Genomic DNA, 11756 nt, shown 5'->3' with positions numbered 1-11756 from the left:
ACAGACAGAGAGAGAGAGAGAGAGAGAGAGACAGACAGACAGAGAGAGACAGAGACACAGAGACACAGACAGAGAGAGAGAGAGAGACAGACAGACAGACAGACAGACAGAGAGACAGAGAGAGACAGACAGAGAGACAGAGGGAGATGTGAGAGGAGAGAGGACCTGTCGGTCGCGGTGGCGTTTCTTTCCTCTCTTGTGGGTTCCACTTCGCCCTTTTATTTTATATATGTGTATATATACACCAAACACATAGACATAGACATTACACTATAACACTGACTTTGCTGTAGCAAAGGCGCCTCTTCATGTAAAAAAGGCAGTGAGTTTAGTTGTGGGTTATTTTTTCTGTGGACCAAAAAGGCAGTCTCCCCCCTCCCACCCCCCAACCTCCCCCCTCCCCCAATGTCTTCAATCAGCCCGAAGAGCTCCAGCCAATGACAGGCAATCCCCCTCACCCCCCCCCCCTCCTCCCCCCTCACCCCCCCACCCCCTCCCCCCCCACCCCCCCTCACCCCCCACCCACCCCCCTCACCCCCCCCACCCCCCCTCCCCACCCCCCTCACCCCCCCCTCCCCCCCCTCCCCCCCCCCCCCCCCCCCCCCACCACCCCCCCCCCCCCTCACCCCCCACCCCACCCTCCTCCCCCCTCACCCCCCCCACCCCCCCTCACCACCCTCCTCCCCCCCCACCCGCCCCTCACCACCCTCCTCCCCCCCCACCCGCCCCTCACCACCCTCCTCCCCCCACCCCCCCTCTACAATGGGGACTCTACAATCTGGAGCAACAACTGAGTCACGAAGTCTGGTTTTGCTCATAGCAAAGGCAATTCTCTGGGAATATTTCATCAAGCAATGTTAACCAAACAACCTCTGCACATACAACAACAACAACAAATTACATTTGTTTAGCACCTTTCAAGTGGGAAGGATGTCCCAAGGAACCCCCACCCCCCCACAACAAAATTAACCCCCTTTTTTTTTCTTCCTCCTAATCTTCCAACTCCCGCTCGCTGTTTCTTCGCTGCCGACCCCTCCCACCGCCAGTTTCAGTTGTTTTTTTTGAGAAGGGGCGAAAATCACACATTTAAACACATCTTTTAATAGCCTTATATTTACATTTTTAAAAAGTTTCAGTTGCGAGTTTGAGTTTTTAAGTGTGTTAGCTGATTTTTTTTAAAAAAAGAATTTAAAACAAAACGCCAGGGAATAAATAACTTTTTTTTTGCAATAAACTTTGTCTGTCTGAAATGGTTTCCATGTGTCTCTCATTATACACGAGAGAGCAAACCCACATGCCTTCCCCTCCCCTCCCCTCTCCTCCCCTCACATAGGCCCAGGGAAGCTCACTGTAACCAGTTAACTTTATTTTATTTGAAGTTCTTTAAAAATCTGAGTCATTGACTCTTTTTTTATTCATTTGAGAAAAGTCAGCCAGTGCTGCATTGCTTTAAACTCTTGGAACTCTCTCCCCCAAACCTCCGCCTCGCCCCCTCCATTCCTTTCGTTTAGATCAAGACTGAAGAGCTTTCTCTTTGACTGTGCTTACGGTCACCTCCCCCCGGCTGGGAGTCAGGCTCCGCCACTGTTAAGCGCTCCGAGACGCTGCCCTGAGGGGAAATTTCAGGATAGACACCAGGAAAGTTTTCTTTCCCGGAAGAGTCATTTCCCATGGGAACGGTGGGGGCGAAAGGGGAGGGGGAAGGCTCAGAAAAAGGGTGGTCTTTTTTTCAAATAAAGTCCTTGTTGAAAATAAACAACTCTGTGATGTGATGTGATGGGAAGACAAGGATTCTGGATTCATATTGGGCTGAAGGGCCGTCCTCATCTGAACTCAACCCAGGATTTTTGCCATATGCAGTTAGTTGCATGGCTCTGTGTAAAGACAGTGACGGAGCCTGCACTGCTGGACGCGGCAGAGTTACTCAGGGTCTAGATTTTACTCTATTAACGTCCCGTTTCAGGGTATCCAGAATTTGGCAATTCCTCATTTTAAAGACATCTTTGTAAGTCACTTTTAAGAACTAAAGATAAAAAACAGCTTCAAAGTTGGGACTGAATTCATCAAATTGCCAAATTCTGGACGCTCCAAAACTACACATGAACCATGTAAATTCTGGACCCAGCTGGAGCTCTCCCCCCACCAACCGGGTCCTGGCCGACAATCCCTCCCAGATAATAATTGGTCACTCACTTCATGGCTGTACGTATGTATGCAAAATAGCCACTACAAAAAAAGTCACTACACGTGGCAGCAATTAGTGTGAAACACTCCGAGATGTATCAATATGAAAACTGCTATAAAGATGTTGAAAGTTCACAGAAGTGGGAAGCGGGGTTGGGGGGGTTGGGCGGTAAGAGGGGAATCCAGTGACTGAGACCAGAAGGAATGTGCTGTGGAGAGAATTCAGGAAGTGAGCGCACCTCCAGGAGAGATCGGCAAAACAGACCCCGCAGGTCTCAGCGATCGCAGTAACGTGGCTTTAAAGAGAAATTGTTTCCACTTAGTCCCCTCGTGGCCTCTAAACGTGATGAGGTGATATGTCTGGCCGGCCGGCCGGCCAGGGCTCCAGTCACTGCTCGTTAGCTGTGGATCGAAGCCTTTGGAGTGTTGATTGCTCGGGTCGGAGGGACGGCCACAGGTTTCTGGAAGGATTTCATGACTTGCATTCTCTTTATAACAAGGTTCCTGATGGAGTGACTTCTCTATAAAGCCATAAGTGGATTCCTGTAGTGTAGTGGTTAGCGCGCTTGCCTCACAAGCGAGAGGACCCGGGTATGATTCCCCAGTCGGGGCAAAATCTTAGGCAAGTTTTCTTACTCCACACACGTCTGTTTACCGAGAAGGAAGTAGGAACCAGGTTGCTAGTCGATTGTTGGATAATAAACCTTCCCCCAAATCCACGACTGTTTGTGAGACACTGCTGTGCGCAATTGGCTGCTAATTTTACAGGCATGGTTTCCCGCCCTGTTCATGTCTAAAAATATTACTAGCTGAGTGTTAGCTGATGACAGCATAAGCAGGGTAGGATTGGGTGGGATTGGGTTGGGTAGGGTAGGGACCGATTGGTGGATATCTCCAGATAGGCTGACAGTATGTTGGAGCTCCCATTGCCTTTGCACAATCAGAAATGACAAGTTGGTTAAGGTCCCTGGATTAATGACCGGACACTCCCGTTAATTCAAGCCTCTCACAATGCTGTTGGTCTCATTAACTAAGAGAGACATTGAAAGGATTGATAACAGCAGGATTATTATTCAACAGTGATCTGTGACAGCGACACTCCCCGATAAAAGGGGCTCCATTGATAAGATTCCCTCTTTCAAAGGGGTCCCGATGGTGAGACGCTTTTTATAAGAGAGATTACATTATAAACCCTGGTCCCTGTAAAATACTTTTTCTCTCTCTTTGTTCTCTGCTGATTTTCTCCACTCCCCCCCTCTGCGGAAGGAATTTGGTGCCTATTTACCTCTTACAGGGGGAGGAGTGGGAGAAAGCGGGGGACTGAAAGCATTGACGTTCAACAAGAGTGCATTCCCATTGGAAACGGTTGCTGGTCTATCCTTCGGATGAGATGTTAAACCAAGGTCCTGTCTGCCTCTTCATAGAATCATAGAATCGTACAGCACAAAAAGAGACCGTTCAGTACATCGAGTCTGTGTCGGCTCTTTGAGAAGAGCAATGTAATGTCCATCCCACTCCCCAGCCCTTTCGCCATAACCCTGCAAACCCGTTCTCCTCAAATACCCGTCCACCGCATTTTTGAAAGTAGTTATTGAATCGGCCTCGACCGCCCTTTCAGGCAATGCGTTCCATGTGGACATTAAAGATCCTGTGGCACTATTCAAAAAGAGAAGGGAGTTTCTCTCTCTCTCTCCCAGTGTTCTGGCCAACAACTCCTCCCCCCAAATAAAATTGGTCGCTCACTCCGTGGCTGTTTGTGGGGCGCTGCTGTGCGCAAATTGGTCCCTGCATATTGCCCACAAAATACAGTCACTCCACTTTACAGTCTTTCCTGTGCAGCACTTTGAGACTTCTCAACGAGGTAATAAGGCGCTATATCAAATGCAAGGCTTATTATTATTATTTTATTATTATTTCAGAAAGAGAGAGAGAGGTCTTAGTGGGAGCAAACCAGTCACTAGTGATGTGTAAGTGTGAGATAGCAAAAGGAGGGCTGAGACGCGTACTGATTGGCACATTCTGTGTTTACCTGCTGAGAAGCAGAGAGCTTTTGTAGCTGATTCAAGACACGAGGAATGTTTGTGTGCAGCTCCTTTTGTTGAAGGAAGCCACAAAAGCAAACTTCGAGGCTGCTTTCCATTAGGAACCTTCAGACTGCAATTGAGACAACCAGCTTTATTTAGCTTAGCCCTGGTCTTAATGATATAATTGCTTCCATCTGTAACAAAGACGAAGAAGGGCTATTGTAAGTTGCGAGATCCAACCAGCACAGCCTGACATGCTGAAAGGCTTCAGCGTCGTTGTCTTGGGCTGGGAAAGCAGCCACTGAGATGTGCCTCAAAATATCTGGGGTGAACCTTCTAGGCCCGAAATTCCACCCAGCCTTAGCCTGTGAACCCGGCTTAAAGTAGTTTAAGGTGCCCCGGAAATGTGGAAGACAATTGGGTCTGATCTTAACTGGGAGCCGCTCTTTCCGGGCCCGCCAGGCTCCAATACCGAAGGGTTTTCCACAGTTCTGGAACACCTTAAACTTTATTTTAAGCAATGTCCTACACACAGCCATGGGCTGTATACGGGACACAGTTGAGTTTTGGGGCCTTCTGTCAATTACATGGTCTTTATGTCATTCCTATCTTAGATTATGGTCAATCACATAGTCTAAGCTGATGCTCCAGTGCAGGGCTGGGGGGTTATTGCATTGCGGGTGGTGCCGTCCTTCAGATGAGACGTTAAACCGAGGTCCCGTCTGCCTGTTCAGGTGGATGTTAAAGATCCTGCAAAATTGTTCGAAAAGAGAAGGGAGTTTCTCTCTCGCAGTGTTCTGGCCAATAATCCCCTGAATAAAACTAATCACTCATTCCATGGCTGTTTGTGGAACGTTGCTGTGCAAAAATTGGCTGCCGCATTTTGCCCCAAAAATACACAGTCACTCCATTTTACAGTGAATCCTGTGAAACGCTTTGAGACGTCTCAACAAAGTGATAAGGTGCTATATTAAATGTAGGATTATTACTATTATGAAGAATTTTTTCCCTCTTCCCCCCCGCCCTCTGTTTTCTCACCTCCTCTCCTATAGAGGTGTTTCCCTGTCAGTGAGCCATTCCAAGGGTGAACAGCAGACCTCAATGCCAGGGCTGTGCCTTGTGTATAAAGCTGAGCAGTGAGCGCCAGCTGCTTATTTTACCATTGAGTGGAGTGGGGGTTGGAGGAGAAAAGCAAACCCACAGCCCAGCTCAATTCAGGCCTCAATCCAAACCCCCCTCCACACCCACCCCACTTCCCTTCCCTCAACGCTGGGAGCTGAGGTCAAGTGCAGATGGCGCACTTTGGACCTTTAGATGAAACATTCAACTGAGATCCCGTCTGTGCCAGTCGAGATGGACATGAAGAATTCCACCACATTATTGGGAATTGTAACAACTGAATTCCTCTAGGCTGTGGCTGCGGCTCGTGGGTGAGGTTACGTTTCCCTGCCCCCCCCCACCCCACACCACCACCGCGAGGATTGGTCGCTGAGTGTCTGAATGCTTTGTTACAGGAACAGACGGACATTCTGGCCGGCAGCCCAGAAGTTGCCCATTTGGCTGATTTCCATGGTAACGTGTCTGTCGTTGCCTCCCCAGTCGCTAGTACCGTAGCAACAAGGCGCTCCGCTATACCCTGGGTTCGCTTATTCCAAACATTGGGGCGGGGGAGGAGGAGGAGGGGGCAGCGCGCCCTGATATTTATTCATTGAAAAGAAAATCCCCAAATCCCCCACTCTGTACGTCAAAGCTCTGTTAACATCCCAGACATCAGAAGTGTTTATAAACTCCCCCTCCGAGAGGACAGGTGGGAGTAGGGAGGGGAGGGGGGCTTGAGGTGTTTAAGAGGGAGGTAGAGAGATACTTGGGGTGGTGAATGCTGAGGGAGGACAGACAATGAGGTGCCGCGGTGTAACAAAGTGGCAGAGCCAATGGCCTCCTCCTGTTCCTGTGTCTCTCAAAGGCTGCTTTTCTGCACCAACGCCAAGACTTGGAATCAATGCACGAAAGCAACAAACACTTGACAAGGCTTGTGCCAGGGGCCCGAGCTCCCACAGGCAGAGACACAGAGACTCAGCTCTCCAATGTTCGACACACATCCCAAGTGGGCCTGCCAGCCCTCTCCGCCCACCTGGCCCGAGGCAGCGTTCTGTTCTGACAAAAGCACCAGTGGAACGCGACGGTGTGATGGCCCAACATTGACAGGAGGACCCTTTACCGGCAAGTTATTCCAGTTGCGCATCAATCCCATGACATCTGCCTCTGCGTTTTCCCACAAAACACACAGTATCTATACTTTACAGTAGAATCCTGTGAAGCGCTTTGAGACGTCCTCCCAACAGGAAAGATCACAAGAGGCCTATAAATCCATCTGATCCCATCCTTTCAGAATAACCCTCTCAACCATCGTGCTCCGCCACTGTCAGGTGCTCTGGGAAGCTGCCCTGTGTGAGGGGCTCTATGTAAATGCGAGTTGTTGTTGTTGTGGTTGTTGTAGTTGCTCTCCCGTTATGGTTCTGATTATTATTATTATTCGCACACAGTCAGCCAGTGCTGTGTGTTGTGGAGAGGAGTGGATTGGAAGGGGAAAGGGCAGGGAATTGGGATTAGGATGCATGGCTGCAGTGAAGGAGCAAACAGCAAACAGCAAAGACTGAGTGGGTTTGGCCTGGTGCTAGGAGGGAGACATGTACAGTTCTGTGGCTTTTGTTCTACACACAGGAGCCTGATACCCCATGGGAGATCTCACCCCTGGAAATAACACATTACTGGAGATGGCAGAGGGATGATTTAAGCATGTTATTGCGGCTCTGCGCCCTATCACCGCTCGTCCCGGCTGTTAGCTTTATCGCTGCTTTTGTGATTTGTGTGAACGCCTTTCTCTCTCTCTCTCTCTCTCTCTCTCCTTTTTCCTGACGAGCCTGAGCTTTGCGCTTCACTGATCTGTCACGCTCGTGGCGAAGCCCTCTTCCCTCTCCGTATGTTAATTACGGACACACATCAATGAGCTGAGCGCCTCGGAATAACAAGCATCTCCGACCTGCCTGGGTGACAGCAGCGCTCCAGTGTCCTCAGCGCAGAGAGAGAGGAGACTGTGGATAGCAGGGAGAGAAAGAGAGAGATGATTAAGGGCACACGTCCTACATTCAGCCTGCACATCAGGGGTGGGGGGTGCTCACACACACACACAGTGGTTAGAGCGTTCGCCTCGCAAGCGAGAGGACCTGGATTTGATTCCCAGGTGGAGCGAAACCTTAGGCAGGTTTCCTTACTCCATACACACGCCTCTGTTCACTTAGCAGTAAGTGGGAACCCGGTTGTTAGTCGATTGGCAGATTGCTTTCCGGGGATAATAATCCCTTCAAAAAATAAATAAATAAATGTGGGTCCTCAATTCACGACTGTTTGTGGGACGTTGTTGTGCACAATTGGCTGCCACATGTCACCCGCAAAATACACAGTTAATTAACTTTACAATATATTCTGTGAAGCGCATTAGGACGTCTCAACGACATGATAAGGCGCTGTATCAAATGCAATGATTATTATTAATTTTACAGTATTAAATAAACTATTGAACCGTCCAATTCCCGAAAAGCCTCCACGGAGAGAGTGGGCAGGTTCTGTCTTGCCGGACTGGCGGGGGGATAAGGATAATTGAGCTTCTTGAAGAAGAATAAGAAGCCCAGATCTCTATGAATAACGTTTCTTTCAACAGTATTGTGCAGTTCAGCCAGGCATGAACAGTGTCCTGAGAGGATTAAGTAGAAAGTAAGTTTAACCCTCTGGGAGTTTGCTTACATTCCAATGTCCTGTCCAAATATATAAACGGGTTATGAAAGGCCGGGTTATTTTGAGAGCACTATAGTTCCATGAATTTTATATGGTACAAAGTGCCTCACATCTGATTCTTATTTTCTTTATTTCAAAACAGAGAATTTCATTGTCAGGGACAGTGTACGGGAAAGACTGTCTGAGTTCACGTAACTCACAGACTGTGAAGCAACATTTCAGACTGTAATATGATCAAGTAATAATCCTCATGTTCAGTGCAGTGTCTTATCACATCTCTGGGACGTCTCAAAGCAAAGCCCTTCATGCACCGGGTTTTACTGGGAAGGGTAGTGAGCGTGTGACTTTTGTAAGGCGAACACGACAGCCGGTTTGCGCACAGCAACGTACCCACAAACAACCGTGAAGTAAAGCTCCAAATTTTGTCGAGGTGGGGGTGGGGGGTGTTGGGTTGTCAACATTGTCAACGCTCTGGGACGTCCTGGCGGTGTGTGAAAGGCGCTGTACCAAATGTCAGAGTTTTATAACGAGTTCACATGATACAGGAGGCAGGAGCAGGGCTAACTCTGTGTGATGTTAGTTCTGAGGCTGTGAGTCAGCCAAGCCAAGGGCTGTTCATAGCTTGAATAATTTTATCATATTAAAAGTCAAAAGCCCGATCTTAAAATCTAATTTAAACATACCCCGGGTATGTAATTAACATCCTGATTCTATCAACATGTTTACATTGGGTGATATTAACGCATTTAAATTCTCCCGTATAATGGGGTGCTTTTATTTCATGGTGTCTATTTAATCAAACACAACAACAACAACAAGATTGCATTTATAGAGCGCTTTTCACGTCGGGAGGACGTGCCAAAGCGCTGGACTTTTTTGATGGAGACGCGCAATTAGCAATGATGTTTCCTCTCCAGGACTACCCACTCCCTCGCTCTTCCCTTCTCCCTACACTCTACAGGACTCCACTATTGGAAGAGAGACAGGAGTTTCTCTCTCTCTCTCCCCTGGTGTCCTGGCCAACAATTCTCCAAATAAAACATCGGTTCATTCACTTCATGGCTGTTTATGAGACATTGCTGAGTGCAAATCGGTTGCTGAGTTCACCCACTGAACAGTAAATCCTGTGAAACGCTTAGAGACATCTGGACTATGTGATAAGACTCCATAGCAAATGCAAGCAATGTTGTTGCGAGTCTAGATATCCGAGGTCAAGTGGTCAGGTAACTCAATTGCGGGCAAAATGCCATCAGGGTTTTCAAAGGGTTAACGTGCTTCAAGCTGGGCTGGTGTTTTCAATCGTTTCATCTCTTTGATGCTCCAACCAATCCATCAGGCCCAGGGCTGCTGCCTCCCCCAGAGCCAGAGAAGGATTGTCAGGGCATCTCGACCTCGCTGGCAATATCCCACACTGATCCTGTCTGCTGTCCCTCAGCTCCCGGCAGCTCAGGGAACGGAGCTCAAACTGATCCCCGTTCATCACCTGCTAACCTGCGGTCAGTCACCCCAATTAAACAATTCCTTGTCCCAAAGAAATTGGTGGAAGTTTCCCAGAAGTGATTAATCCCTGTTCTCTCACTGCGCCTGGCGAGAGACACGGGAGAGAGAGAGCGAGGGAGCGCAAGCGCGAGAGAGCAAGAGAGCGGGAAAGCGAGAGCGCGGGAGAGCAAGAGAGCGGAGAGCAAGAGAGCAGTGAGCGAGAGTGTGAGAGAACGCGAGCAAGAGAGCGAGAGAGAACAAGAGAGAGAAAACGAGAGAGAAGCCCCTCACTCTCCGCCTGATGCGCCCTCCCGCTCTCGGTACCCACCGCCAGCCTCACCCCACACACAGTCAATAACTGCTTCCAAAATAGATGCTTCCAGGCCGACAAACAGCAAACACAACAACTCGTGGGCTGATCTGTCCCTCGAAAACACGAGTCTGCCTGTTGTGATGTGACAGGCATGTTTCTCTCTGTGAAGCCCAAAGTTAACGGCAATTTTCCAATGAGGTGCACAAGAAAGTGGTCATTCCGACTGATGTGGTTTCTGCTTCTCTTTCATTTCATTTCCTGTAACCATGGCTTCACCACAGGCATTGGATGCCGTGAGGTCAGAGGTGAAACATTCCCAGTTCAAATGGAACAAATTATAAGCAGATCCGATGGAGTGGGAATATTACAGGATTTCACCGGGGGTTAAAAAACAGCGGAGAGTTTGTTACACAAAACAGCATTTCAGAAAGCTCTACCCAGAACTGCCTTGGAGTCACGGAGAGAGGCCGTTCAGCCCATCGTGTCTGTGCTGGGGCTCGTTCCCCCACTGGAGCTCTCTACTCTAACCCCATTCCTGCTCTCTCTCTCTCTTCCCATGGTGTCTGTGCTGGAGCTCGCTCCCCCACTGGAGCTCTCTACTCTAACCCATTCCCTGCTCTCTCTCTCTCTCTCCCCCCATCGTGTCTGTGCTGGGGCTCGCTCCCCCACTGGAGCTCTCTACTCTAACCCCATTCCCTGCTCTCTCTCTCTCTCCCCATCATGTCTGTGCTGGGGCTCGCTCCCCCACTGGAGCTCTCCACTCTAACCCCATTCCCCTTTCTCTCCCCAGAGAGATAACATTACATTCCCCATGCACGATAAATGTTACATGTACATTTACAAGCGTATAAAAGGAAACAGAACCTTTCTGTCTCCACAGAGCCGTTTTCGGCAGGAAATTCAATTTCTAAAAGTCGGGAATGTGGCCACACGACCACATGAAGCTGTTTTATTGACACGGCATCTAAAGAGGAGCTCAGTCCTGGTGATTCCCAACACAGGCACCGGAATATTGTGCCCGGGAATCGCAGGATTGGGAACGGAGTGATGGCTGATTGTTCCCCATTGCTGTCCTGATCAGGCAGGAAGTACGTTAAAGTTAATAATAACAATAATAATCCTTGCATTTGATATAGTGCCTTATCACATTGTTAAGACGCCTCCTATATTGGTTAATTTATTGCTCTTAAGGCTAAGATCCCGCCTCTAGACTGCTTGCAGGACTTTGCTGTGCGCAAATTAGCCACTACACAATCAGTCACTACACTTCACGATAATTGTAAGTGAAACACTTTAAGATATTCACCTGGAAAAAGACAGTCTAATGAAATGCAATTGCTCTCTTCTGTGTGTTCCTTTTCTCCCCCTCCCTCTCTCTGTGTGTCTGTGTGAGTGTGTCTCTCTCTCTCATTCTCTCTCACTCTCTCTCTACTTATGTAAATGCTCCTTCCTCTTTCACTCCTTATTGTCTTAGTGAAATGCTTCAAGACTTCCATCGAGAGGGAAAGAAGTTGGATAATTCCCAATTTCTTGCAGTTGTGGTTCTCTCTCTCTCTCTGATCATCTCTCCCGCTCTCTCTGTATCTGTAGCCTGGTATTTGTGGCATTTCATAACATGTTCCTTGTGTTAATTATAAAAAGTCGCAAACTTTCACCATATATTTCTGCTTATTGGTTACTTGCTGTCCTCGGGTTGATCGCCCCGTCTCTCTCTGTTTCTCCCTCACGGGAGGATGGGCTGGAGAGGTAGAGTGAGAGACACACACACACGTGCAGAGACAAAGTGATAATAATAATAATAATCGTTGCATTTGATGCAGCGCCTTTTCACGTCATTGAGACGTCTCAAAGCGCTTCACAGCGTATATTGTAAAGTGGAGTGACTGTGTATTTTGTGGCGAAATGTGGCAGACAGACGTGGATTCAGTGACCACGTTTTTTTTTGGAGGCATTGTTACGACTAA

The sequence above is a fragment of the Callorhinchus milii genome, unplaced genomic scaffold (genome assembly GCF_018977255.1).
Source record: "Callorhinchus milii isolate IMCB2004 unplaced genomic scaffold, IMCB_Cmil_1.0 Scaffold14, whole genome shotgun sequence".
Taxonomy (NCBI): Eukaryota; Metazoa; Chordata; class Chondrichthyes; order Chimaeriformes; family Callorhinchidae; genus Callorhinchus; species Callorhinchus milii.
Note: the sequence above shows the minus strand (reverse complement) of the source record.